A 25,761-nucleotide genomic window follows, 5' to 3' on the forward strand; every position below is an offset into this window, starting at 1 on the left:
AATATTCCATACAGTTTTGAAAATGCTTTAATCGGTGAGGCTTCACTCTTTTCCTAATTCTTTCATCCATGCTTAATACTTCATTAAGGTCTCCCAACATGACCATGACCTAAGGATATTTGATTCCATGGGCCAAGTCTTTTAAGTCTTCCCATAACCTTTTCTGATCTTCTTCATCATTCATTCCATACACAAAGGAGACATGAACTATCTCCTTACCCGTTGTCACCTCCATATGAATTAGTTTACTTAAGAAAAACTTAATATATATTTACGTGAAACAAAATTGGATTCCAACTAACTATTATTCTACCACTAGGATGCCAAGCATTATTTGTCGTAAAGCACCACCCTTGAAACATGTTTAAGTATAAAGCTCCTAATTTAGGAGCCTTAACTCTAGTCTCGAGGAGACCAACAAAGCCTATTTTCCATTTAGAGATTAGATGCTTAACCTCTATTTGTTTACAACGCTTGTTGATCCCTCGGACATTCCAGCTCATGGTTTTATCCATCTAAGGTAGGAGGCTCTCCCCCTCCTGTTCTTATAGCCTCAATTTCATCAAGCTGCCCATCTTGTTCTTCTGGCCAAAAGGAGCATTCCCCTTCTGTCAAAACTTGGAATTTTTTTGAAGTTTCAATGGCAGGTGCCTTTTCTACAGTCTTTTTCTTCGAATTCTTCACTTGTTGGAATCAATCTTCATTTATCAAAGTGTCCCTTTTTCCTTGTTCCATTTTCTCTTTTGGTTTCTTCTCAACCCAAACTTGCTTTGTCGTAACTTCTACATTCAAGTCCTTCTTCCTGCATATGGCTGCTGTATTTCCCAATTTCTTACATTGTTTACATACCACCAGGATCCATTCATACTTCACAGTAACCATAATCTCAATATCTAATTCATTGTAAAAAGAGATAGCACTAGGGAATTCTTGATGCAATCAGACTTTTACAAGAATTCTTGAAAAATTAAGACGTTCCCTATTCTTCGTCACCGATTCTACCATAAGTGGCTCTCCCAATTGTCCAACTATTTTGAATAATGACCTTTCTCCCCAATATTTCAAGTCTAGTCCATAGAGTTGAATCCACGTGGCAATCACATGAACATCTTCCTTCTCAAAATCTGTCATAGGATCCCATTTTTTCATTATTATCGGCTTCTTGTCAAAGAATAAAAACCCAGCTTCCATAATTTCATCCTTAGTACCCGAAGCTAAGAACTTGACAATAAAGATGCCCGATTTTAGCAAGCCGACCTTATCCACTCCTCTTTCCTTCCATACCCTCCTAGCAAAACCTTCAAAAGCTCCTATTAGTGGATTTTACCTTAATACATAACAGACCGTAGCTGATTGTCATTATTCAACTTCATCATATACGTCATCTAGTTTAGTTTTAATCTTTGGTTTCTTAGCAACAGTTGCACTAAATTTATCACACAAATTCTGGGTAATAGGTTTAAAAATTGGAGGCTTAGAAGACTTTCCAAGTTTCACCATATCTTTGGTTCTGTTTGATCCCTCTAGGAATCTGTTAAAATCCTCCCTAATTCCCTGCTCCTTTGTCAAATGCAGAATGGTAGATCTTGGCAAAATAACTTCGGTTTCCTCCTCCACCGTTTGGTTCATCTTCCTCGCATCTGCTGGTTCCTCCTTGTCGGTGTGTGGATCAAAGACAGATAAGGCATCTACCCCCAAATAGTGTTTTTATTATATGTTCTTGTTTGATTTGTATCTGTATTTGAAGGGTATGTATCTATATTGTCTATGTTCTTGTTTGATTAATTAATTACTATAGAGTAAATACTATTTTGGACCCTGTGTTTGTAAAAATTATCAATTGGACCCTTTGTTTTGTTAAATGCCAAAATAGACCCTATAGTTTCTAAAATGGTAAAAATAGGACCCTAAGGTCAATTTTTTAACAATTTTATTTTTAAATAAAACCAATTTTAAGACTATTTCTAACACAAACAGATACAGAAAATGTAACTTATTTTGTCACAACATCTCTAGATCAGATTAATATTAAGTTTTATTTTGACAAAAAATAAGTTCAGGGTCCCATTTGTACAATTTTGAAAAATACTGGATCCAATTAATAATTTTTGCAAACCATAGGGTCCAAAATATTATTTACCCATTAGTATATTTATATAGCTCACTATTTCATTATTATTATTATTATTTAAAAAAGAAACATTTCATTCAAAGAACCAAATCAACTGTTATTAGAGACGAATTTGAAAAACTAGGACAAGTATCTATTCAAATATTCTTTCCTACACCATTAGTAATAGAGGTAGCTAGTGCGTGGACACAACATTCACAAAATACAAAATAGCATTGCAAGCACCTCCACCAACAATTGCTTATAAAGAACTAACATAAAAAAGAATAGACTGATAAACAACATTTATATTTAGGTTATTAACCCAGCCAACGACAATCATCGAATCACAGTCAACACGAAAAATAATAAAACCAAATTGATGAGCCACTTCCACCCCAAATTGTACTGCTAGTAACTCTACCACAGGGACCAAGAACTCCCCAATAACCCTAACCGCCCACGAAGCCCACACCAACCCAAAACCATCCCAAATAACTCCACTTAGCCAACGAAACCTCTACCTGGAATTTCAATATTATCATTTGGAAGGGTAAATTATTCAGAATTTTAAAAAAGTAGATAGAACTCTTACTTTAACTACAGTGTATTATCACTACAACAAAATCCACTATTCACGTCGGTCAACGCGACTGTTCATCGCGTTGACCGACGTGAATAGTACTATATTCACTATATTCGTCATTTTTAAAATGTCACAAAAAATAAACAAATTGCGTCGGTTCTATGTTTGTCACTAATTACCCAACCGACGGTAAAAGTCAAGAAATTAAAAAAATTCGTTCATTATTAGCGTCGTTTTAAAAGCCTCACTCAAGCTTTGTGTGTCGTTTTAAAACCGACGGTAAAAAGATTGTGAGGGTGACAAAACGACGCAAATTCTCCTATTTTTCACTTACCCCCAAACAGTCAAATGAAACTTTCATTTTCGAGCTCTCTTTTCCCTCTCTTTCTCTCTTGCGATTTGGAAGAGCTGAAGGTCTCTCTCTTTCCCCTCTCTTTCTCTCTTGCGATTTCGAAGGTCTGAAGCTCTCTGTGATTTCGAACCGGCAATTTTCCGACCTCCGTAAGTCTCTCTCTTTCCCTCTCTTTTTCTCTTGCGTTCTCTCTCTCGATCTCTCTCTCTCTCAGTCTCTCTGTGTAGGTTAGGGTTGTTTTGGTTTGCACTTATGTGATTGGGAATTTGGGATACATTTCAGCTATATATATGTGTGTGTGTGTGTGTGTGTTTTTTCAAATTGATATCATCTTTCTTTGATGATGGCTTTGCAGGTTGGTGTGGAGAAATACGTGATGTTATATTCTCTGACAACGGCTCATCCTTGTTGTGTATCGTCTCACTGTAAGGGGATCTGACGGAGAGGTATTTCTTTCTTTCCTTTTCCTTTTTCAAGATCTTTTATCAACAAAACAGAATAGAATAGTAAACCACCTACAAAATTGCAAATTGAAACATCATCAAGACAATCCTGGCAATAATTTGAAGATAATTGTAACATAAGATCCAATGTAAACGGAGGTATTATCCTTGTGAAAAAGCAATAAAGTTGGTACTTGAGCTTGTACTCGTAACTTATTTTCCAGTTTCTATAGGAAAGGAAATAGGATTAGATAAATGTAGTTAAGGGAAGTTCATATATCCCTTTATTATTTAGTTTGTATTCATTACATGCATTTCTTAGTTTGTTGATTATCCAGTAGCCTTTTAACTCTTGGCTATTGGAAAAGTAAGTGTTTGGTTGATTTGGATGCTACTGTAAAAATTCAACAATGAGGAATGGGTTGTTTTGGTTTGCACTTATGTGATTGGGAATTTGGGATACATTTCAGCTATAATAATCTAAAGCAATTTATTACTTTGGATCATGCGATGACATGATTCGATTAATTCATTCTAGGTTCTATTTGTTAAACACAGTGTTAAGATCCTTTCATCAACCCTATTCCTGTTCTATGACTTACAAGTTTAGCCCACAAGTCTGAACGATTTCTTTTAAATTATGCTTGTACTACTCAAATGACATTAATGTCTAATAATATTTCTCAAGTATTTAACTTAATCTCATACTTAAATACAGGCATTCCGGGAGTCATCTGGTACAATATCGTCTAGTGATAGCCATATTGTGGATCCCGTTGCTGCAGCAGAGGAGATAGCTTTCTGCAGAGCATGTGCTCGGTTTGGCCTCGGCCTGTACTTGTATCATGAAGAATAGATTCTAATGATGAGGTATTCAACTTGTGTCAACTGGTTGTTTGATTTCTTAGAAGTGAGATTGCAATTTCCTCCTTTCAATTATGTAAAAAGTAAATACTTAGTAGAACACGAGAATTAGTAACCGAGTATATTACTATTGTTTGATATTATGTAGTAATTTGTTTAGGTCTATTTGGTTTGGTACAGTAGAAGGATATCTTCAATTATCTCTCAAATGTAACGGATCATTAGTTTTGTATTCCATTGATCATAGTTAATTTTCAATGTCTAAAACAGATTTGAATTTTTTTTATAGTTTTCATAGCTTAATAATACATAATGCCATATTAGTTGTAGGTAAACTAAAAATAAACATATCTTAAATTATTAGTACCGTGGTAAATAACTAGGTACATTTGATGAATATCAACCATCTCATGATCATGCAAGTTATATAAATAGAAAATATTTGGTTATTATGTAGTCAAGTACTAATAATTAAGCATAGGTTGAGGGACAGGGGCAATAGAAGAAGGGGTGTGATTCATATGAGAAAACATGGAAGAGAAAAGCTTCTGAGCAAGCACTTGGTTAGCTGCATCAGAGGGATGAAATGCATCCCAGAACACAATCTTTACGATTTCTACATAGTTTTGAATTGGGCAAACATAACCCTCCAATGCTTGTGTCTACGTTGAGAAAAGCTTCTGAGCAAGCACTTGTTTTTTTTTTTTTCTTTTAATTTATGTATTTATAATTTTAATGTATAAACTAGCACCAATTAGGTTTGTTTTGTTGCTGTTGTGGTGAGAAGTTATTTTGTGTTTGATATTGATGATAACTAGATGAGAGATTTGCTGTCTTTGGCTATAGAAATGGAGGTTAAGTCGAAATTTAGTATTTCAAATTAGAAAAGGTTTTGAGTTCTTAATTTCCAGAAACAGAAGAAATAAAGTTTATTTTTTTATTGAACTGCACATACATGACTTAAATTCTCATGAGTAGATTATGAAATGGGGGAAAAGTGGTCTCTTTTGTTTACTTGATTAATTAGGAAAATTTGGATTCAGACAGTGGCTATCTTGTGAATGGAAAGACAGTGGCTGGTCAATAAATAAAGTGCTCTCTTTGTTTACTTGATTAACAAAAATATAGGAAAATTCTGGACCAAACACATCACACGTGGCTAATTGACATGGACATGTTGCTTAAGTAAATCCAAAATACTTTGTTTTCCTTTGGCTGATGAGTCAAAAGCTGTTTGATTATATCAATACTTTGGATTCTTTTATATAGATAGATAGGGATAAGTGACACAATTTGTACATTTGGAATTTGAAGTACCAATAATGTGCCCCATGTGCTTCCTTATTTTGAGCTCTTACTTCCAATCATATGAAGTGATCACGTGGTATTGATACTGTGGTGCTTGTTTTTCTTTGTAACAGAAAATAGTTTATGGTGATATTAAACATGATAATTTGCTGGGTACTCGTCACGGTACGGGGAAGATAGGAGACTTCAGTGTTAGTCAAGTTTTTGAGGTAATTAGGCTGTTGGGATCTTTGACAGTATTTCAATTTCTCTATTTGTATAATAAGATTTGAATGTGTTTTCTTTTGTATATTATGCTATGGTTTATATATTTTGTACAATAAAAATACAATAAATCCTAATAACGAATCTTTCTAGTTTCTTCAAACTTGCCTCATCATCTCACAATTATTAAAATTGTACATGATTTTAGGTTGACTTTAGACACTTAAGTAACTTTAATGATTTGTTAATAATATTAGGGGGTGTTTCAAAATTACTTTGTTTACTTAGTCTTGCATTATAATCTATAAGCTTCATTTACATACACAAGAATCAATGTATAATTAGTTAATCTAGTAGGAAGATATTCCCATACATGATACTATTTTTTGAGGTGTATTTTTGAATTTTACGATAGTAAAATTTAAAAGTACAAATAATGGTGACTAACTCTCAAATATATATTTATTTATATAATTGATGTTTGAATTTGATGAGTTTTGAAAGTAGAATAGTTGGAGTTATTAAATTGAATTATTTTATTAAAAGTTTAATATCTAAGGAGTAAAATAAGTTTTATTGATTTAAAAATTGAATTATTAAAGGTGTTGATTATTTTAATTTGATATATTGGTCATATTGTTATTTTAATTAATGTTTTTTATATTTTCTTTTATAGATGAGTGATTAAGTACAAGGTTACCACTTTTTGTTATCATACATACGATATAAGTTTTATAATTATTGATATTAACACTAGTTGGTTGAATTAAGAGTACTTTTATTCACAATGCAGCTTTTCAATTGTGGTAGTATCTTTCGCAGAAATTGCTTGAACGCTAGCTTGGAATTGGTAAGCTACTCAAACTTTATTTCTTTATATTTTATAAATCCTAGAAGAGTTTGAATATCCTAGATATTCATCCATAGTGAAGTAAGTTCTGGAATTGCATGACTGCGGTCGGATGGGTGGTAATATTTGTACTGTTAATTATAGTTTTGTTTGTTTGTATTATTGTGGATGTTTTAATAGATTAGTTGCATGTTTAAAATTTTCGGGAACGTCCGAATTATAGATGTTATGCTGTCGAAATTTCGGTAGAAATTTCAGTAGGATTAGTATTTTATTAAATTAATTAGGTTAAGTTGATATAGAATTATTTTATTGTATTAATTAGGTTAATTAAATTGTTGTTTTGTTGTTTTGTTAGAAGTTTCGAAATGGATAGAGATTGGATGAGTGCGAATAGGTTAACGGTAAAATATAGGGAAAGTGTTGACTTCTTTTTGGAGTTTTCTGTAAAGAATGCGGATAATCCTGATTTGGTTCATTGCCCATGTCTCAAATGTGGTAACATGGAGCGTATGAAAATTGCCCAAATAAGAGAACATTTGTTTAAGAACGGTATAGACAGGAGTTATAAGGTTTGGTATCACCACGGAGAAAAAATTAGAAGATCGGGCGATTAATGTTTTTTGATCTTCTATTTTACAGTTCAAGTTAGACGCTCCCTATAGTAACGAGGAGATCAATGCCGTACGGGATGAGTTCGCCGAATTTGTGAAGCCATTGATTATAGATTAAGTACTTAAGGTTACTACACTTTTGATATAATACATGAGTAACAAGTTTTATGATTATTGTTATCTTTTGCATATATTATTAGTTTATATTTAGTTTACGATATACATGGAATTTAAGTTTTAGAATCGATTTTATTAACAATTTTGTTATTGTGTGATTAGTTAATGGAATCGATTACTAATTTAATATAAGTTTTAAAAATGTTATTTTAATTTTTTTGTATTATGTATTTACTATTATATAGAGTTATTCTAAAATTAGATAATGCAGGTGGGGAAAATTGCATGAAAAGTTTGCAATTTTCCCTTACTTATATTTGTGCTTCATTTTATAAGTGACGCAATAGGTAAAAAAAAAAAGTTTTTTCGTAATAGATATGACATTTTTAAACCGACGGAATAAGTTTTTTGTGACAGTTTTAAAATGCCATGACACATTTAGCGTCACTTTTTAACCGACGCTTAAAATAAAATAGAAAAGTAATTTTTTAGCGTCGGTTTTCAAATGACGAAAATTGTATTTTGCGTCTTTTTAAAAACGACGCGAATAAAACACTATTTACGTCTACGGATTACACGTCGGTTCTGTAGACCGACGCAAAATCTTTATATGTCACTTATAAAACGACGAAAATACCCCTTTTTGTAGTAGTGTATTAGAAGGCTAAATTATTAAGAATTTCAATATTATTAGCGTCACATGTGTTGGGTTTAGAATCTTAATTTTAACGGGAAAAATATGTCTGATATTTGAAATATAGGAATTAGGCGGGGTTGTAGTATTTGACTATTTTACCTTAAGTCCTAAGGTTACTTAAGGAGTAAGTTAGGGCCTTTTGGTAAATTATGCTTAAGAATTAATAATCTTATTTTGGTAGTGAGAATTCTAGAAAAGAAGCTAAGTATGGATTTATTAGGTTAATATTATCTTAAGAATTAAGTTGATAAATACAAAATTGAATTGAAACTCTCTTTCTCTCTCTCAACCTCTCTTAGAATCAAAGATACTCAATCCTTTTCTTACCAATTTCTTCATCATCCAGTAGAGAATTCAGCTAGAGTTTGAGTAGGAATTGAGGGATTCTTCAAAGGTAAACCTAACTCCTCATTTCTCTTTATTTTTTGGAAGTTTTTAATTGGTTTGTGTTGGGTTTTATGCCTTAAATAAAACTCCATTTCAATGTAATCTTTATCCTTTTAAATATCAATAAAGAAACAGAAGTATTTTTCATCACTTTGTGTGTCATTTGGTTCATGTTATCATTTACTTGTTTATTTAATTTATAAATTTATCCAAACCCTTTTCACATTTATGTTCTTGTTTATTGTGTCGTCAGCACAGTGGAAAGTAATCAAGATTATGTGATTGAATATATATTCCTAGATTTATCAGTACACAGGGTTTAACTGATATGACAATCTACAACATAGTTTACTTGCACCTTGGATAAGTGCTATATGTTCTTTCCAGAGCATTGGTTAAAGTAAAGCTTGGGTTGGATGCATGGAGTATGCATCGGAAGGGGCCGATATTGAACTTTGATTCAGATATATTAAACTTACCGCAATATCTATTTAATTCAATATCATCTAGTTGATCCTAGATCAAATGATCTTAATCTAGATATGGTTAGGTTCAATCTCAGGAGTATTACACATGTTCTTTGACTTGTTAGTTAAGCCTACTTTTGGGTCAGGGTGATACGTACATTTTGGGAACATGGTAGTGCAATTGAGTGGGAGCGCTAAACATAGATATGGAATCTATAGCGTCTATCTAGCAAATAGTAAGTTAAATGATGATTTCCTTCGAGCTTGGCTAAACAGAGATAAATAGCTGAGTACTCATTTCATGTTCGCTGAAATATCATTTATACAGGGCTAAGTGTTTTAAGGATAAAATACATTGAAAGGTGTAACGGTAATTTAATCCCTATTCAATGTAAATCATCTATAGAGGATCATATCAAATTGGGATTATAACAATGGATAATTAATAGCGTATCTATATGGTGAAACATATAGAGCGTTCTATATAACTGAGAGTGCAATTCTGAGTTCTATGTGTGGATGCAACAAGGAATTAATAAGTTAGTGAATTTACTTGGTAAGTTCTTGGTCTGCTTATTGGAAGCTCGGATATATAGGCCCATGGTCCCCATACTAGTTGAGACAATACTACTTGTAAGACTCAGTTAATTGATTTTGATTAATCAATTATAATTATAAAATTAGACTATGTCTAGTTTGTGGATTTTCACTAAGCAAGGGTAAAATTGTGAAGAAAGAGGTTCTAGGGTATATTTGTTAATTAAGAAACTTTGGTTAGTCTAATTAATAAATATATTAAATGACATTATTATTTAATAATTAATTTTTAGTTATTAAATAATTGGAATTGGCATTTAAATGGTTGAATTTAAAAATTGGCATTTTTGAGAAAATGAGATGCAGAAATGATAAAACAGCAAAATTGTAAAAGTGGAGCCCATTATCCAATTGCTATGGCCGGCCACTTATGTAGGTGTTTATCATTTATTTTTTCATGATTTTAATGCCAAATAAATCTAACCTAACCCTAGATGGTTGACTATAAATAGGTAGTGATGGCTTCAGGAAAAAGATGATGCATCTTAATTCCTTCAGAGAAAACTGAGTGCCTTGTACCTTAACCTAGCCGCCACCCTCTCTTCCTCTTCTTCACTTCTGAAACCAAACCCTTGAGTGATAGAGTGACTGCCAACACACATCAAGTGGTACCTCAATCATAGTGTGGAAGATTGTGAAGAATCCAGATTTAAGAGAAGGACATTCAGGCTCAAATCTTGGTGATACTCTGCGACAGAAAAGATACAAGGGTTAGAGATCTGAGTGGAAGGAGACATTATATTCTACTGCAACCACTGTAAGGTTTCTAATACTTTATATGTGTTTATTTCATATCGTTTTAGAAGTTCATATTTTGGATGTTAAACAACATACTTGTTAGTAAATCTAAGATCCTAGTAAAATATTTCCAACAGTTTGAACATGTGATTTTCTAGAGATGATTCTGTTTAAACCCCAGCTATTCTTGGGTTGATTTCTGGGATGATTTTGGGTTGTTTAGATCTTACTTTAGGTTATTTTAGTGGCTAATTGTTGTGTTAAGTAAGTTTGAGTTTAAGAGCTCAAACTTGACCCAATAATTGTAAATTTTAGAATTCAGAGTTATACTTGTGTTTATTGCTTGAATTGTTTTTATTAGACCTTAATTAGGTATTCTAGAGAGTTGGGGAAAGATTGGGGCCGATTTGAGGTTGAAATGGGATTTTTAGGTTTTTTGTAGCAGAAAACGACAGACTATTCTCCCAGAAATGTTTAACCGTTTTGCTAGCAGTAGCCCAGAAAAACAGTTTACCGTTGTTACAGAAACAGTCTGCCATTTTTTAGGAATTTTTTTTCTAAATCTCATTTTATATGTTTCCTCAATATTTAGGGTATTTCCAGGCTATTTATCGATAAGGAAACTTCTATTTTTGAGTTTAAGTCTTCAAAAAAGTTTTATCAAATTATTTACCCTTTTGACGTAAATGTGGCATAGGGCCTCCATTCAGCGAGTGAACTTTTCATTTAGGTTAACCAACACACTTGAATCTAGAAACGAGGTAAGATTAGTATAAAAGGTGTATACGTGTATGTGTATGTGTGTTATATTACATGCATCTTGTATCATATAATTTGTATACTACTAACACTAGTACGATTTCAGTATGGTGTGTATTGGTACAGTATATGATGTTAAAAGCATATGGCATAATTTTTTCCTTACTCTTATACTCGTTAGTGTTCTCTTAAAATATATCCCTACACATCTCAAAAAATTACGAAATTTCATAGGGACGAAGCCAAGACCATTGTGCATTACTTTTCTATTGGACACGTTAAGAGAAAAACTAATTTTCAAGCACTAACAATTAATTTCATCGAAATAGTAAAAATCTCACATTTCTGATAGTGGTAACCCTTTGTGAAATGTGGCTTGAACCCATGTTGAAGTATTTTTCCCCACTACTCACAATGTATTCGTACTAATGATATGTAAATACGAAGATTGGTTTCACGTTAAATATGGTTAAATTTTCACCCTAACTAAAAAATAAAAAATATTATTCTTTTTCAGTCTAAATTTTAACAAGTTTTTCCTTATATTTACACTCGTTGTGTTCTCTTAAAATCTCACCCTACACATCTCAAAAAATCATGAAATTTCACAGAGACGAAGCCAAGACTGTTGTGCATAACTTTACAAGTGGACACGTTGAGAGAAAAAGTAGTTTTCAAGCACTAACAATCTTTTTAATCAAAATAGTGAAAATCTGATATTTCTGATAGTGAGACCCCTTTGTGAAATGTGGCCTAGACCCGCCTTGAAATATGTTTTACCACTAGTCACAATGAATTCGTATTACTAAGACGTGAATAAAAAGATTTGTTTAGCGTTAAATTTAGTCAAAATAGCCCTCTAATTGAAAAATTGAAATACTCTTTATTTCATAGTAAATTTTAAAAAGTTATCTCCTAACTCTTACACTCATTAGTGTTCTCTTAAAATCCCACCTTACTCATCTCAAAAAATCGGTAAATATTACAGGGACAAAGCCAAGACCGTTGTGCATCACTTTTTTATTGGAGACATTGTGAGAAAAAGTAGTTTTCAAGCACTAATAATCAAAATAGTAAAAATTTCACATTTCTATTAGTGGTATCCCTTTGTCAAATGTGGCCTGGACCAGTCTCAAAATATTTTTTCCCACTAGTCATAATGAATTCATACAACTAAGATCCAAATGAAGATTGGCGTCCCAATAAATTTGGTTAAAATTAGCTCCTAACTCAAAAATTGAAAATATTCTTCTTTTCAGAGTAAATTTTAACAAATTTTTTCCTTACTCTTACACTCATTAGTGTTCTCTTAAAATCTCACCCAACACATCTTGAAAAATCTTGAAATTTCATAGGAATGAAGCCAAGACCATTGTGCATCACTTTTATATTGAACACGTTAGAGAAAAAGTAGTTTTCAAGCACTAACAATGATTTTAATTGAAATAGTGAAAATCTCACAATTTTGATAGTGGTACCCCTTTTTGAAATGTGGCCCGGACCCAACTCAGAATATTTTCCCCTACTATTCACAATGAATTCATACTACTAAGACATGAATATGAAGATTTGTTTCACGTTAAATTTGGTCCAAACAGCTCTCCAATTCAAAAATTGAAAATATTCTTCTTTTTAGGATAAATTTTAACAAGTTTTTTTTACTCTTATTCTCGATAGTGTTATCTTAAAATCTCACCCTACTTATCTTAAAAAATCATTAAATTCTAAGGGGACAAAGCCAAGACCGTTGTGCATTATTTTTCTATTGGACAAATTGAGAGAAAAATTAGTTTTCAAGTACTAACAATAAGTTTAATCGAAATATATAGTAAAAAATCTTACATTTTTTATAGTGGTACCCCTTTGTGAAATGTGGCCCGAAGCCATCTCAGAATATTTTTCACCACTAGTCACAATGAATTCGTACTACTAAGACGTGAATATGAAGATTTTTTTCATATTAATTTTTTTTTCAAAATGGCCACCTTATCTAAACATTTAAAATATTCTTCTTTTCAGGTATAATTTGAACAGGTTTTTTCCATACTCTAACACTCGTTAGTGTTCTCTTAAAATATCTCCCTACACATCTCAAAAAATCGAGAACTTTCACAGTGAAGAAGCCAAGAATGTTGTGCATCACTTTTCTATTGGACACATTGAGAGAAAAAGTAGTTTCAAGCACTAACAAACATTTTAATCAAAATAGTGAAAACTTGATGTTTCTGATAGTGGCACCCTTCGTGAAATGTGGCTCGCACCCATCTCAAAATAATTTTTACCACTAGTCACAATGAATTTTTACTATAAGACGTGAATATGAAGATTTGTTTTACGTTAAATTTTGTCAAAATGGCCCCCTAAGTCAAAAATTAAAATTTTTCTTCTCTTTAGGTTAAATTTTAACAATTTTTTTTCTTACTCTTATACTCGTTAGTGTTCTCTTAAAATAAACACATCTTTAAAAATTGTGAAATTTCACAGCGACAAAGCCAAGACCGTTGTGCATCACTTTTATATTGGGCATGTTGAGAGAAAATGTAGTTTTCAAGCACTAACAATCGTTTTAATCAAAATAGTAAAAATCTCACATTTCTGATAGTTGTAACCCATTGTGAAATGTGAACTGGACCCATCTTGAAATATTTTCCTCCACAAGTCACATTGAATTTGTACTGCTAATATGTACATATGAAGATTGGTTCCACATTAAATTTGGTTAAAATTGCACCCTAACTTAAATATAGAAAATATTCTTCTTTTTATGGTAAATTTTAACAAGTTTTTCATTACTCTTACACTCGTCAGTGTTCTCTTAAAATCTCACCCTGCACATCTCAAAAAATCATGAAATTTCACAGAAATTAAGCCAAGTCCGTTGTGCATAACTTTTCTATTGGACATGTTGAGAGAAAAAGTAGTTTTCAAGCACTAACAACCATTTTAATTGAAATAGTGAAAATCTCAAAATTTTGATAGTTGTGCCCTTTTGTGAAATGTGGCCCGGACTTATCTCGGAATATTTTTTCCCACTAGTCACAATGAATTCATACTACTAAGATATAAATATGAAGATTTGTTTTGCGTTAAATTTTGTCAAAATGACCCTCTAATTCAAAAATTGAAAATATTCTTCTTTTTTGGGTAAATTTTAACAAGTTTTTTCCTTACTCTTACACTCTTTAGTGTTCACTTAAAATCTCACCCTACACATCTTAAAAAATCATTAAATTTTATAGGGACCAAGCCAAGACTGTTGTGTAATAATTTTCTATTGAACATGTTGAGAGAGAAAGTAATTTTCAAGTACTAACAATTAGTTTAATCGAAATAGTAAAAATTTTACATTTTTGATAGTTCAGTCGATCCCTTTGCAAAATGTGGCCCGAACCCATCTCGGAATATTTTTTACCACTAATCACAATGAATTCTTACCACTACGACGTGAATATGAAGATTTATTTCGCATTAAATTTGGTTAAAATGGCCCCATAATTCAAAAATTGAAAACATTCTTCTCTTCAGGGTAAATTTTAACAATAGTTGTACCCCTTTGTCAAATGTGGCATGGACCCATCTCGAAATATTTTTCCCCACTAGTCATAATGAATTCATACTACTAAGACATAAATATGAAGATTTTTTTCGCGTTAAATTTGGTCAAAATGACCCTCTAATTCAAAAATTAAAAATATTCTTCTTTTTAGGGTAAATTTTAACAAGTTTTTTCCCTACTCTTACACTCGTATGTGTTCTCTTAAAATCTCACCCTACACATCTTAAAAAATTGTTAAATTTGAAGGAGACGAAGCCAAGACTGTTGTGCATCACTTTTCTATTGAACAAGTTGAGAGGAAACGTAGCATTTAGGTACTAACAATCAGTTTAATCGAAGTAAAAATTTCACATTTCTGATAGTGGTACCCTTTTAGAAAATGTGGCCCAGACCCATGTCACAATATTTTTTAGCACTAGTCAAAATTAATTCATAACATTAAGACGTGAATATAAAGATTTATTTCGCATTAAAATTGGTCAAAACGACCCCCTAATTCAAAAATTAAAAATATTCTTCTTCTCAGGATAAATTTTAACAAATTTTTTCCTTACTCTTCTACTTGTTTGTGTTCTCCTAAAATCTCTCCCTACACATCTCAAAAAATCATGAAATTTTACAGTGGCGAAGCTAAAGTTTTTTTGAATCACCTTTACATTGGACACGTTGAGAGAAAAAGTATTTTTCAAGCTCTAACAATCATTTTAATCAAAATAGTGAAAATCTCACAATTCTTATAGAGGTAAACTTTTGTGAAATGTGTCCCGGACCCATCCAGAAATACTTTTCTCCAGTAGTCACAATTAATTCTTACTACTAAGACATGAATATGAAGATTTATTTCGCATTAACTTTGGTCAAAATGGCCCTCTTATTCAAAAATTTAAAATATTCTTCCTTTTAGGGTAAATTTTAACAAGTTTTTTCTTTACTCTTACACTTGTTAGTGTTCTCTTAAAATCTCACCCTTCACATCTCAAAAAATTGTTAAATTCCACAGGAACGAAGCCAAGACCGTTGTGCATTATTTTTCTATTAGACACGTTGAGAGAAAAAGTATTTTCCAAGTACAAACAATTAGTTTAATCAAAATAGTGAAAATCTCACATTTTTTATAGTGGTAGCCCTTTCTGAAATGTGGCGCGGGCCAATCTCAGAATATTTGTCACCACTAGTCACAATGAATTCATACTACTATGACGTGAATATGAAAATTTATTTCGTGTTAAATTTTTTTAAAATGGCTCCAAATTCAAAAATTGTAAATATTCTTCTTTTCAATGTAAATTATAACTAGATTTTTTCTTACTTTCACATTCGTTTAGTATTCTCTTAAAATCTCTCCCTACACATCTCAAAAAATTTTGAAATTTCACAATGATGCTAATTAAGACCGTTGTGCATCACTTCTCTATTGGAGACCTTGAGAGAATAAGTAGTTTTCAAGCACTAACAATCCTTTTAATTGAAATAGTTAACATCTCACAATTCTGGTAGTTGTTAAATGTGGCCTGGACACATTTCAGAATATTTTTTCCCACTAGTCACAATAAATTCCTACTACTAAGACATAAATGTGAAGATTTATTTTGCATTAAATTTGGTCAAAATGGCCCTCTAGTTCAAAAATTAAAAATATTCTTCTTTTTAAGGTAAATTTTAAAAAGTTTTTCCTTACTCTTACTCTCGTTAGTATTCTCTTAAAATGTCACCCTACACATGTTAGAAAATTATTAAATTTCACAGGGACGAAACCAATACCATTATGCATAACTTTTCTATTCGACACGTTGAGAGAAAAAGTAATTTTCAAGTACTAACAATTAGTTTAGTTGAAATAGTAAAATATCTCACATTTCTGATCGTGGTACCCCTTTGTGAAATGTGGGCCAGACCTATCTCAAAATATTTTTATCACTAGTCACAATGAATTCGTACTACCAAGATGCGAATATGAAGATTTTTTTGCATTAAATTTTGTGATCAGAATGACCCCCGAATTCAAAGATTAAAAATATTCTTCTTTTCACGGTAAATTGTAACAGGTGTTTTCTTTACTCTTACACTCGTTAGTATTTTCTTAAGTATCGTGAAATTTCATAGTAACAAAGTTAAGATCGTTGTGCATCACTTCTATATTGGACACGTTGAGAGAAAAAGTAGTTTTTAAACGATAAAAATTATTTTAATCGAAATAGTAAAAATTTCACATTTCTGATAGTGGTATCTCTTTGTGAAATGTGGCCCGTACCCAGCTCGGTGTATTTATAAGATTTAGGACTCATTTAATACAATGTATTAAATTATATTGTATTGTATTGTATTAAATTTAGTTATATATTATATTTGAATGTAATACTGTATACATTTTAATTTACATTAAAATATTACATATTTATATACCCATAAAAATCAATACCAGGTATAATTTTGCATAAAAATATTTCATAAAATATAATTTAATATAATATTATATAAAACAATACGGTATAATAGTATAATACACAAAACAAGCCTTTATTGTGTTTGCTCAGCTAGGTAATTACAAAATAACTATGAATTAGATAATTATACAATTATTTCTAAAAAGCACTCTAAATAAACAACACAATGATATGGAGAACTAATTTCCAAATAAAATATTCTTATTTACAAATAAAACATTCAATTGAAATATATGAGTACTATCTAATTTATTGCACTTATCTTGAGGAAACTAGAATTTTCTAGATATGGACAGCTTATAATTAATTTGTATATGAATATATAAATAAGATTTATTCTTTCAAAGTTATTATATATTTTAAAATTATGACACTCGAATTTTTCTGCAAATTAATTTATTTTTTAATTTTTGAATTATATTAATACTGAGTTATGTCCCTTTTATTAGTTACAATCCTCTGTGCATGGCTAGCTAGCATAAAAATCATCACGTCAATTCCACTTGGATAAATATAATTAATAATTTGTTTTAAATTATAAATTAAATAATTAAAAATAATCACAAATCAAATAATTAAAAGTAACAAAATCAATTAAGAAACATATTTAATTCAAATTATACATAGTTTAAGAAGAATAAACCATATTTATTCATTATATATTGTTTTTTTTTTATTAATGATATATAAATTCATTATATATTGTTAATTGTTACATTGATATTACTTTGATCAATATATTAAATCAATATAGTATTAATAGTAATCTGACATGATAAGACTTATCCCTTTCTTTAATATTATTTATGAAATCTATCAATATTTGGGGAGATTCAATATTAATTAATAATATTGTTGTAGTAGTTGGTTGGCTGGTATATGTTACATCATATCATTAATATAAATTTATTTATTTGAATAATGAATAGTTGTTTGAATTGTCCTATAAATAGAAAAGCAAAGCAAAAGAAGGCTTCATACTAATCATCATCACAATCACTACAAATATATATATTTACACACAAAAAATATAGTGTTAAAAAAAATGAAGAAATTTAGCTATGGAATAATGTTGTTTGCGATAGTGATGATGATGGTGGCGCAGGAGAGCTATGGTGATCGTTGTTACATAGCCGGGGAGTACTGTCATGTTTTAGAAGGAAAGATTTGCTGTGGAGGGTTGAGATGTGTAGGTCCAGCAATAGGTTCGAGTCGAAAATGTGTGCCCATTCCCGGGTGTAGGCCTGGTGGAGCTAAATGCAATTTGATGAACGAGTGTTGCTACCCCTATCAATGCAGTGCCATGGGCGAAGGATATTGCCTCCCGCGAAATGAAGTATTAAATGAGCTCTTTCCTAATAGAAACAAAAACAATGATGACGAAGCTGGACAAACCGATGATCATCTTCCTCTCTCGTCAATTGTTGAATAGTACGTACTTATACGTACTATTGCATGCATGCATGGTTACTTACTGCATGCATGCTGAATCGATCTTAATTATTATGTACTATCTTATGCTGTGTGTGTGACAAATAAAAAATAAAATACTATGTATAATTTACTAAGCTGGACTGCATGCATGCATGCATCAAGTACGTACACTACTAATACGTACTTATATATATTTATATATAGTCCTGCTTTGTAATTTATATACTATTCCGACATGTTTGATTTGTATTTGTATTTCCATGCCTTCTGTTGGCTTTTTTTAATGATAAAAGGGTACGTGTTTATGATATATGCATTTTTTTATGAATATTTTAAAGTATCTAACTTTAAATAGATTTGATGATTAAGCATAAAAAAATAATAATTTGATAATTTAATCATGTTTATCGAGTTTTTCAAAAATTAGTTATAAATGGAGATTTTGAAATACAAAAATGAATAATGAAGAAATATTTTTAATACGGGTTCTCGTGTTAATAAATATTAATTCACGAGTCAATAATTACTACAAAAAATTTTACTTTTAGTCACAACAAAACTTGTGACTAAAAATAAAAAATTTGTGACTAATTATATATTGTGACTAAAAAGTCTGAGGCTAAATATGTTAGTCACAAAAATTACAATTTGTTGTGACTAAATGTATTTTATCACTTCTACTCACTTAATGACTTCTGTGTTTGGCTTAGTTGTTAATGACGGTAGAAGTTTGTTATCCTCTCTTTCCGATGTTCAATTACGTTTTGTTAGACGATCAGCAAATCGTGCGGCCCAGTTTGTTGCTATAGGCACACATGATCGCTAACTGGTCGTAGCATTTTGGGGTTTTTCATACCTCTTGATCTTCAGATTATTTTGTATTCAGAGTGCTAATTTAATGAAGTTACAATTTCATGTCAAAAAAAAAATGTATTTTTATCACAATATTTATTGTGACTAAAACTAAATTAGTGATAACTTGTGTCTAAATGCTATATTTTAGTTATAAATAATTTTTTCTTGTGACTAAAAGTCACATTTAGTCACAAAAAAATTATGTTATAACTAATAAGTTGTCACTAAAAGTAACAGTTTTTGGTAGTGATTATTGAGTTTTTGTAATAATAGTCAATTGGACAACGATTTTGCTCTGAAACACAACGTTACGAACCATTTTCATGGTCATGGCGAGGTTTTACTTATAGTGACTAAAGTTCCGTAACTAAATGTATTAATCATAAGAATTACAATTTGTTGTGACTAATGTGTTTTTGGTCACAAACAACTTATATCTAAATATTATATTTTAAAGTAATCTAATCAAAAAAAAATTATGTTATAACTAAAAAATTATCACTAAATAAAGTATATTAACTTTTTGTAGTAAGTGTAGATGATGATAAAAATTGGGTTTCGTAACCTACATGTATGTATAGGAGGTTTATCGTCTATTATTAATTTGTTTGTATTTAGTTATAAATTGTGAGCTATAAATTATAATTATGATTGATCATTAAGAAGGTAATAAAATTTATTGAAAAGAAGACAAAATTACTTACCAAAAAGAGAGAGTTAATTAGATGAGGAGACAACTTTAATCAATCAAGTTGTAGGTAATTAATTTAGCAAAAAAAAAAGTTTTACATAGAAATAGGACACCCACAAATTGATATGCCCACACCATTACAATTTTTTTTTTTGAGAAAAGATAATCTTTATTCAAACTCAGCTATAACGATGTCAAGCAGTAATATCAGCATTGCTAGCAATAATGTGACAACCTGACAAAGAACTAGAGTTGCGAGCAATGAAATGGACAACTCTATTCGCAGACCGTAGAACAAAAGAAAAAAAAGACATTAACAAGAGAGTTTAATAAAAGCTTGCAATCCTTTACAATTAAACCAAAAGGAGATGGCAACTGAACTTTGAAGTGTCTGGATTGAAGTTAAGCTGTCCGTCTCCACAATAACATTGCTCCAATGCTTAATTGCCACCCAACCTTAAGGCTTCCTTGATAGACATAATTTTAGCAAGAACCGGCTGAGGAGAACCGATCCTATACAAAGCAAAACATTCGAGGATGTGGCCATCACTGTCACAGGCAAGAGCACCATAACCAAAAGCCCCCTCAACAGCAAATAACAAACTGTCTACATTTATTTTAATAAAACCAGCTGCTGGCTTAGACCAGATCGCACCACATTTGGCTGCACCAAAGGGAACCCAAAGACGATCAAAGCGTCAATCTCAGGCATGTTTCCATTGGTACAGTAATGGCTTAGCAACATAGACGGTGGCAGTAGCAGAGTTGAAATTGGATTGCCATAACAACTCATTTCTCCCATTCCAAACTACCCAAGCAGTAACTACATCTTCCACAACAGCCATGGGTAAAGTGTCCAACAAACCAGCAAACCAACTTGAGAACTTAGCTATACAAAGGTTATGAGAAGCCAGTGCAGTTTCAACAAGACATTGCAAAAGGGTAATTAACCAACACATGGGAGATAGATTCCTCAGGAACATCACAAAATACACAATTAATTTCCATTGGCACGTGTTTTTATTTAAGCTGAGTGTGTGTGGGATAGTAGCTAGTTAACAACTTCCACAAGAAGTGATGGTTTTGGGTGGAATACTCAACTTCCAAAGCTTGCTCTAGCAAACTAAATTTGGTGTAAAAATAATAGTCTATTTTTGTGTTTCCAAAGGTGATACGCGCTCTTAATAGAGTATAAATCCTTGCTCTCCAAAGACCATTATCAGCAGTCCATTGCAACCGAATCACTAAGAGGAATCCCAAGAATCAACCATTGATCTCTCTCTATAAACAAGTCTTAAACAACCTCCACATCCCATTCTTTCCTACCAATTTGCATAAGACTATCAGTAGTAAAATTGTCAAGCCCAGGTACAACTTTCATGACAAACAGATGAGTGTCATGTGAAAGCCAAGGACCACCCACAATACAAACTGAAGTGCCAGCCCCTATACTAAGACGCGCCTCGATAGTAATAAAATCCTTAGTCTCATGAATGCTACGCCAAATGAAGCTTAGATTATTACCAGGATCAGCACACAATAGAGAAAGTACCTAGCTTTATACACCCGACTAACAAGGGAATTATCGTTTGTCAACAGCCTCCAACCTTGTTTACCAAGAAGAGCAAGATTATAATCATGTAGGTTACGAAAACCAAGATTTCCATTATTATTGCTACCACATATGCGATTCCAACTCATCCAATTAACCCCTTGAGATAGAATTCTTCAAATTAGAATGCCACAAATACTTAGCCATCAATTATCTAACTCACCACAGGTTTCAAGGGGTAAAAGGAAGACAGACATGTCATAACTAGGAAGAGCTTGTGCTGCCGTTTTAAGGAGCACCTCCTTACACGCTTGTGATAAAAAACTACCCTCCCAACTATTTATATTTTTCTGCATTTTCTCCTTAAGGAAATTCAAAATTGTTGTCTTCTTCTAACCTATAATACAAGGCAGACCAAGATAGAAACTGTTTTTATCTGCCTCAGTCATACTAAGCAAACCACAAACACATTGCCTCATTCTCAAAGAAGTATTGGAGCTAAAAAATACGGAAAATTTCCCATAGTTAACTTTTTGTCCAGAAGCTTCCTCAAACCATCTAAGTAAGCGAATCACATTCAAAGCTTCACGCTCGTTAGCCCTACAATAGATTTAACTATCATCGACAAAAAGCATGTGAGAAATTATAGGGGCTCCGTTAGCCACTTTGCAACCTTTAATATCACCATTTAGCTCAAAATGTTTTATTAAAGAAGAGAAACCTTCAGCACAGAGCAAGAATAAATACGAGGATAATGGGTCACCTTGTTTAATGCCCGTATGAGGGATAATTGGTCCCAACTCTCGACCATCATAAGTCACATTGTAATAGACAGAGCAAACCGTAGCCAAAATTATATCAACCAAATGATTATTAAAACCCATCTTTAACATCATAGCACGAAGGAAAACCCCATTCAATACGATCATAGGCCTTGCTAAGATCAAATTTGATGACCATGAAACCCTCTTTTCTTTGCTTCTTCTTCTTAAGATAATGCTTAACCTCGAAAGATACCATAATGTTATCAGAAATTAATCTTCCTGGTATAAAAACACTTTGAGTGTCGGAGATAACCAGAGGGAGAACAACCTTAAGTCTATTAGCGAGGACTTTTGAAATAACTTTATACAATACATTACGTGGTGAAATTGGTCTTAGGTTTCGCATATTAACAGGGCATTTCTTCTTCGAGATCAGCACTATGTTTGTATTATTTAGTCCATCAAGAAGCATACCAGACAAGAAGAAATTCTTTACTAGCTGAATCACATCATTGCCAACAATATTCCAACACTTTTGATAGAATTATGGGGTCATACCATCCGTTCCAAGGGATTTATCAGGGTACATTTAAAAAAGAGCCTTCTTAACTTCCTCATCCGAGACACGGATCAATAAATCGATATTATGTTGTTGAGAGATCTTGGGATCTTGGGATGGATCTCCTAATCCGCTCCTTAAAATTTCTGGTGTAATCACAACCTCAACTAAAAAGCTTATCGCCATAAGCTTTTATTTTCACCATAATGTCACAATTAACACACATTTCCCACATGTGTTGAACAACTTGGACGCAAAGAGGCTCCTAGAGCCAAGCATTTTCAAAACAAAATTGCTTAACCTTGGAGACAAATTTTATGGCTGAAAGATTTAGGAGGATTGGGAAATGTTCAGAAACTGACACCTGCAACTTAAATAGTTGAGCAAAGTTAAAATAGCCAACCAACTATCACTATAACCAAAGCTCGATCCAAGGAACCTCAGTCCAATTTGCACTGCCTTTACCTCTTTCCCATGTGTATGGATAACCCGTAAGAGGCAAATCATGCAAAGAACAATCCAACAAAGTTTGATTAAAACTTTCAATCAACCAACTAGGATATGGATTATCACCCACATCAATACAATTAATTATATGAAAATTTAATTTTTTTTAATGGATATGAAAATTTAATTTAATTCAGTACTTTATGCTATAATCTTTATTAATTAATAAAAGATAAATGTTAAGGGACACTTGGTGTCAAACATTATAATGAGTGGTATATTACTATTGGTGCAAAATATTATAGATTCTTACATATTTTGATTTAATAAATAATATAAAAAATTATTAACTATAGATAATGCACAATATTATGGTGTTAGGTACTATAAAATGTCAAATAACACTACAAAAATTTTTACTTTTAGTCACAGTAAAATTTGTGATTAAAAATAAAAATTGTGGATAATTATAAATTATCATTATTGTGTTGTGACTAAAAGGTATGTTGTTAGGCTAAAATTAGTCTAAGTTTCGGGTTATATTTTCGGTTAGTTTTCACTCTTTGTTTCTAGTTTTAGGGCTATTTTACGCTTGATTCTTTTGTTTCAGGTCCTCGGGTGTTTAAAGAAATGTATGTACAAGAATTGAGGACAAGTGGTGAAAGAATTGAGAAGAAAAACCAAGAAAACGTGTCGCTGCCTAATCCCGTCACGATGGGCAATATCCCAGTCGCGACGGGACTGGCAGAGAAAATTTCAAAAAAAATGATGCTTGACCCCGTCGCGACGGGGGCATTGCCAGTCGCAACGGGGACCCAGTGACGGGATTTTTGGACAGTTTCGTAATTTCACGAATTTTAAAGATGAGACTTGGTTTAAATAGAGGAGTTCGTGAAAATTAGGGTTCATTCAGAATTGGAGCCCTAGAAACAAAGGAGGAGGCTAGAAGAGCGGCTTGTGGCGACCCGGATCAATTGCTTCAACTAGTTCTTTCTCTTCTCTTTATTTTTTCTATGCTATTTTCTGTTTCAATGTTAATTATGGATTTGATTATGGATGTTTTGAACTAAACTCCTATTTAGGGAGAATGATGAATGTTGTTTAAGGTTTTCCCAGTGAATAAATAATTGTCATTCCTCCATCTTGATTGTGAACACTATTCATATTTGTGTTTAATTTCCATGTGCAAGATTGATCACCTTTTACATGTTTTATGATCTCAATTCAAAATCTGAAAAGTGAGAATTGAGAATGCTAAAATTGGATAGTCTAGGTTTTGATGTGAAACGAAAGTATTTACATAGCCTTTATGACATTTACATTATTGCTTAATGCTGATTTCATGTTAGTTTAATTAAGAGATTAATTAGAGAGCATGAGATTTAGAACCTAGAAGATCTGAAAAGAGCTAGGTTAATTTATAATCTGTCATTCACTTCAAGACAAGGATAACAATTAGACATTAATATTGGTAACTTAACAACAGGATTCGTCTCCCTATTCTCTCATCTTGATCAATATTCACTTGTTCCTTTAAGTTTCTTGAATTTCTTTCTTCCTTTTTCAATCATAAATACTTTTGATTTGCCAAATAGAATTATAAGTATAGTTTAGTAGTAATTAATCCAATTCCTTGTGGTTCGACCTCACTTGCGTGAGTATATACTACTTGATTGCGTGCACTTGCGTAGTAGTTAATAATTTTCGCAACATACGTGACTAAAAGTATTAGTCACAAAAATTACAGTTTGTTGTGACTAAATGTGTTTTTAGTCATAATATTTGTTGTCACTAAAACTAAATTAGTGACAACTTGTAACTAAATACTATGTTTTAGTCACAAGTGACTTTTTGTTGTGACTAAAAGTCACATTTAGTTACACAAAAAATTTATATTGTGACTAAAAGGTTGTCATTAAAAGTAACATTTTTTCGTAGTGTATTAGAGTTAGTCTCACATTGCTAATGTGTGGAAATAAATTATGATATATAAGATGAATGGGCTACTCCTCCCATTGCCAATTGGTTTTGGGATGGAACCTCATTCATTTTATTCCTCAAATTCTAACATGGTATCAGAGAAATTCAAAAAATAAAATAAAATAGTTTATGAAAAATTCATGGATCACTTTTTATTTATATATAATAAAATAAATAAAATAAATCCCATTAAATCCAAAAAAAAAAAAATTACGAGTGGGTTTTTGCTGTTGTACATCTACGATTGGATTTTCTTTAATTATTTATTGTATTCCTTTTCTTATTACAATTTAGACATTCCCATTCTAATTTATATGAGAGCTAGCTGAAAAGGCCTTCCACTCTCATGCATTAATCCAAAAACCATTTATATCTCATCTCTTCTC

The 25,761-nt window shown here is 31.8% G+C and overlaps 1 long non-coding RNA gene across 4 annotated transcripts; it reads left to right on the forward strand.

Moving 5' to 3' along the window:
* The first annotated feature begins 3,059 nt into the window (after positions 1-3,059).
* Positions 3,060-7,551, forward strand: LOC133038953 (uncharacterized). 4 transcript variants are annotated; one of them, XR_009688536.1, is made up of 6 exons: positions 3,062-3,197; positions 3,404-3,494; positions 4,210-4,361; positions 5,777-5,872; positions 6,661-6,717; positions 7,076-7,551. It is a non-coding gene; the product is annotated as an uncharacterized LOC133038953 (long non-coding RNA). The 4 variants fall into 4 exon arrangements; XR_009688535.1 differs by having other exon boundaries at positions 7,360-7,551; XR_009688534.1 differs by having other exon boundaries at positions 3,064-3,197; positions 6,661-7,551.
* Positions 7,552-25,761: the final 18,210 nt, after the last annotated feature.

The sequence above is a fragment of the Cannabis sativa genome, chromosome 6 (assembly GCF_029168945.1).
Source record: "Cannabis sativa cultivar Pink pepper isolate KNU-18-1 chromosome 6, ASM2916894v1, whole genome shotgun sequence".
Classification (NCBI taxonomy): Eukaryota; Viridiplantae; Streptophyta; class Magnoliopsida; order Rosales; family Cannabaceae; genus Cannabis; species Cannabis sativa.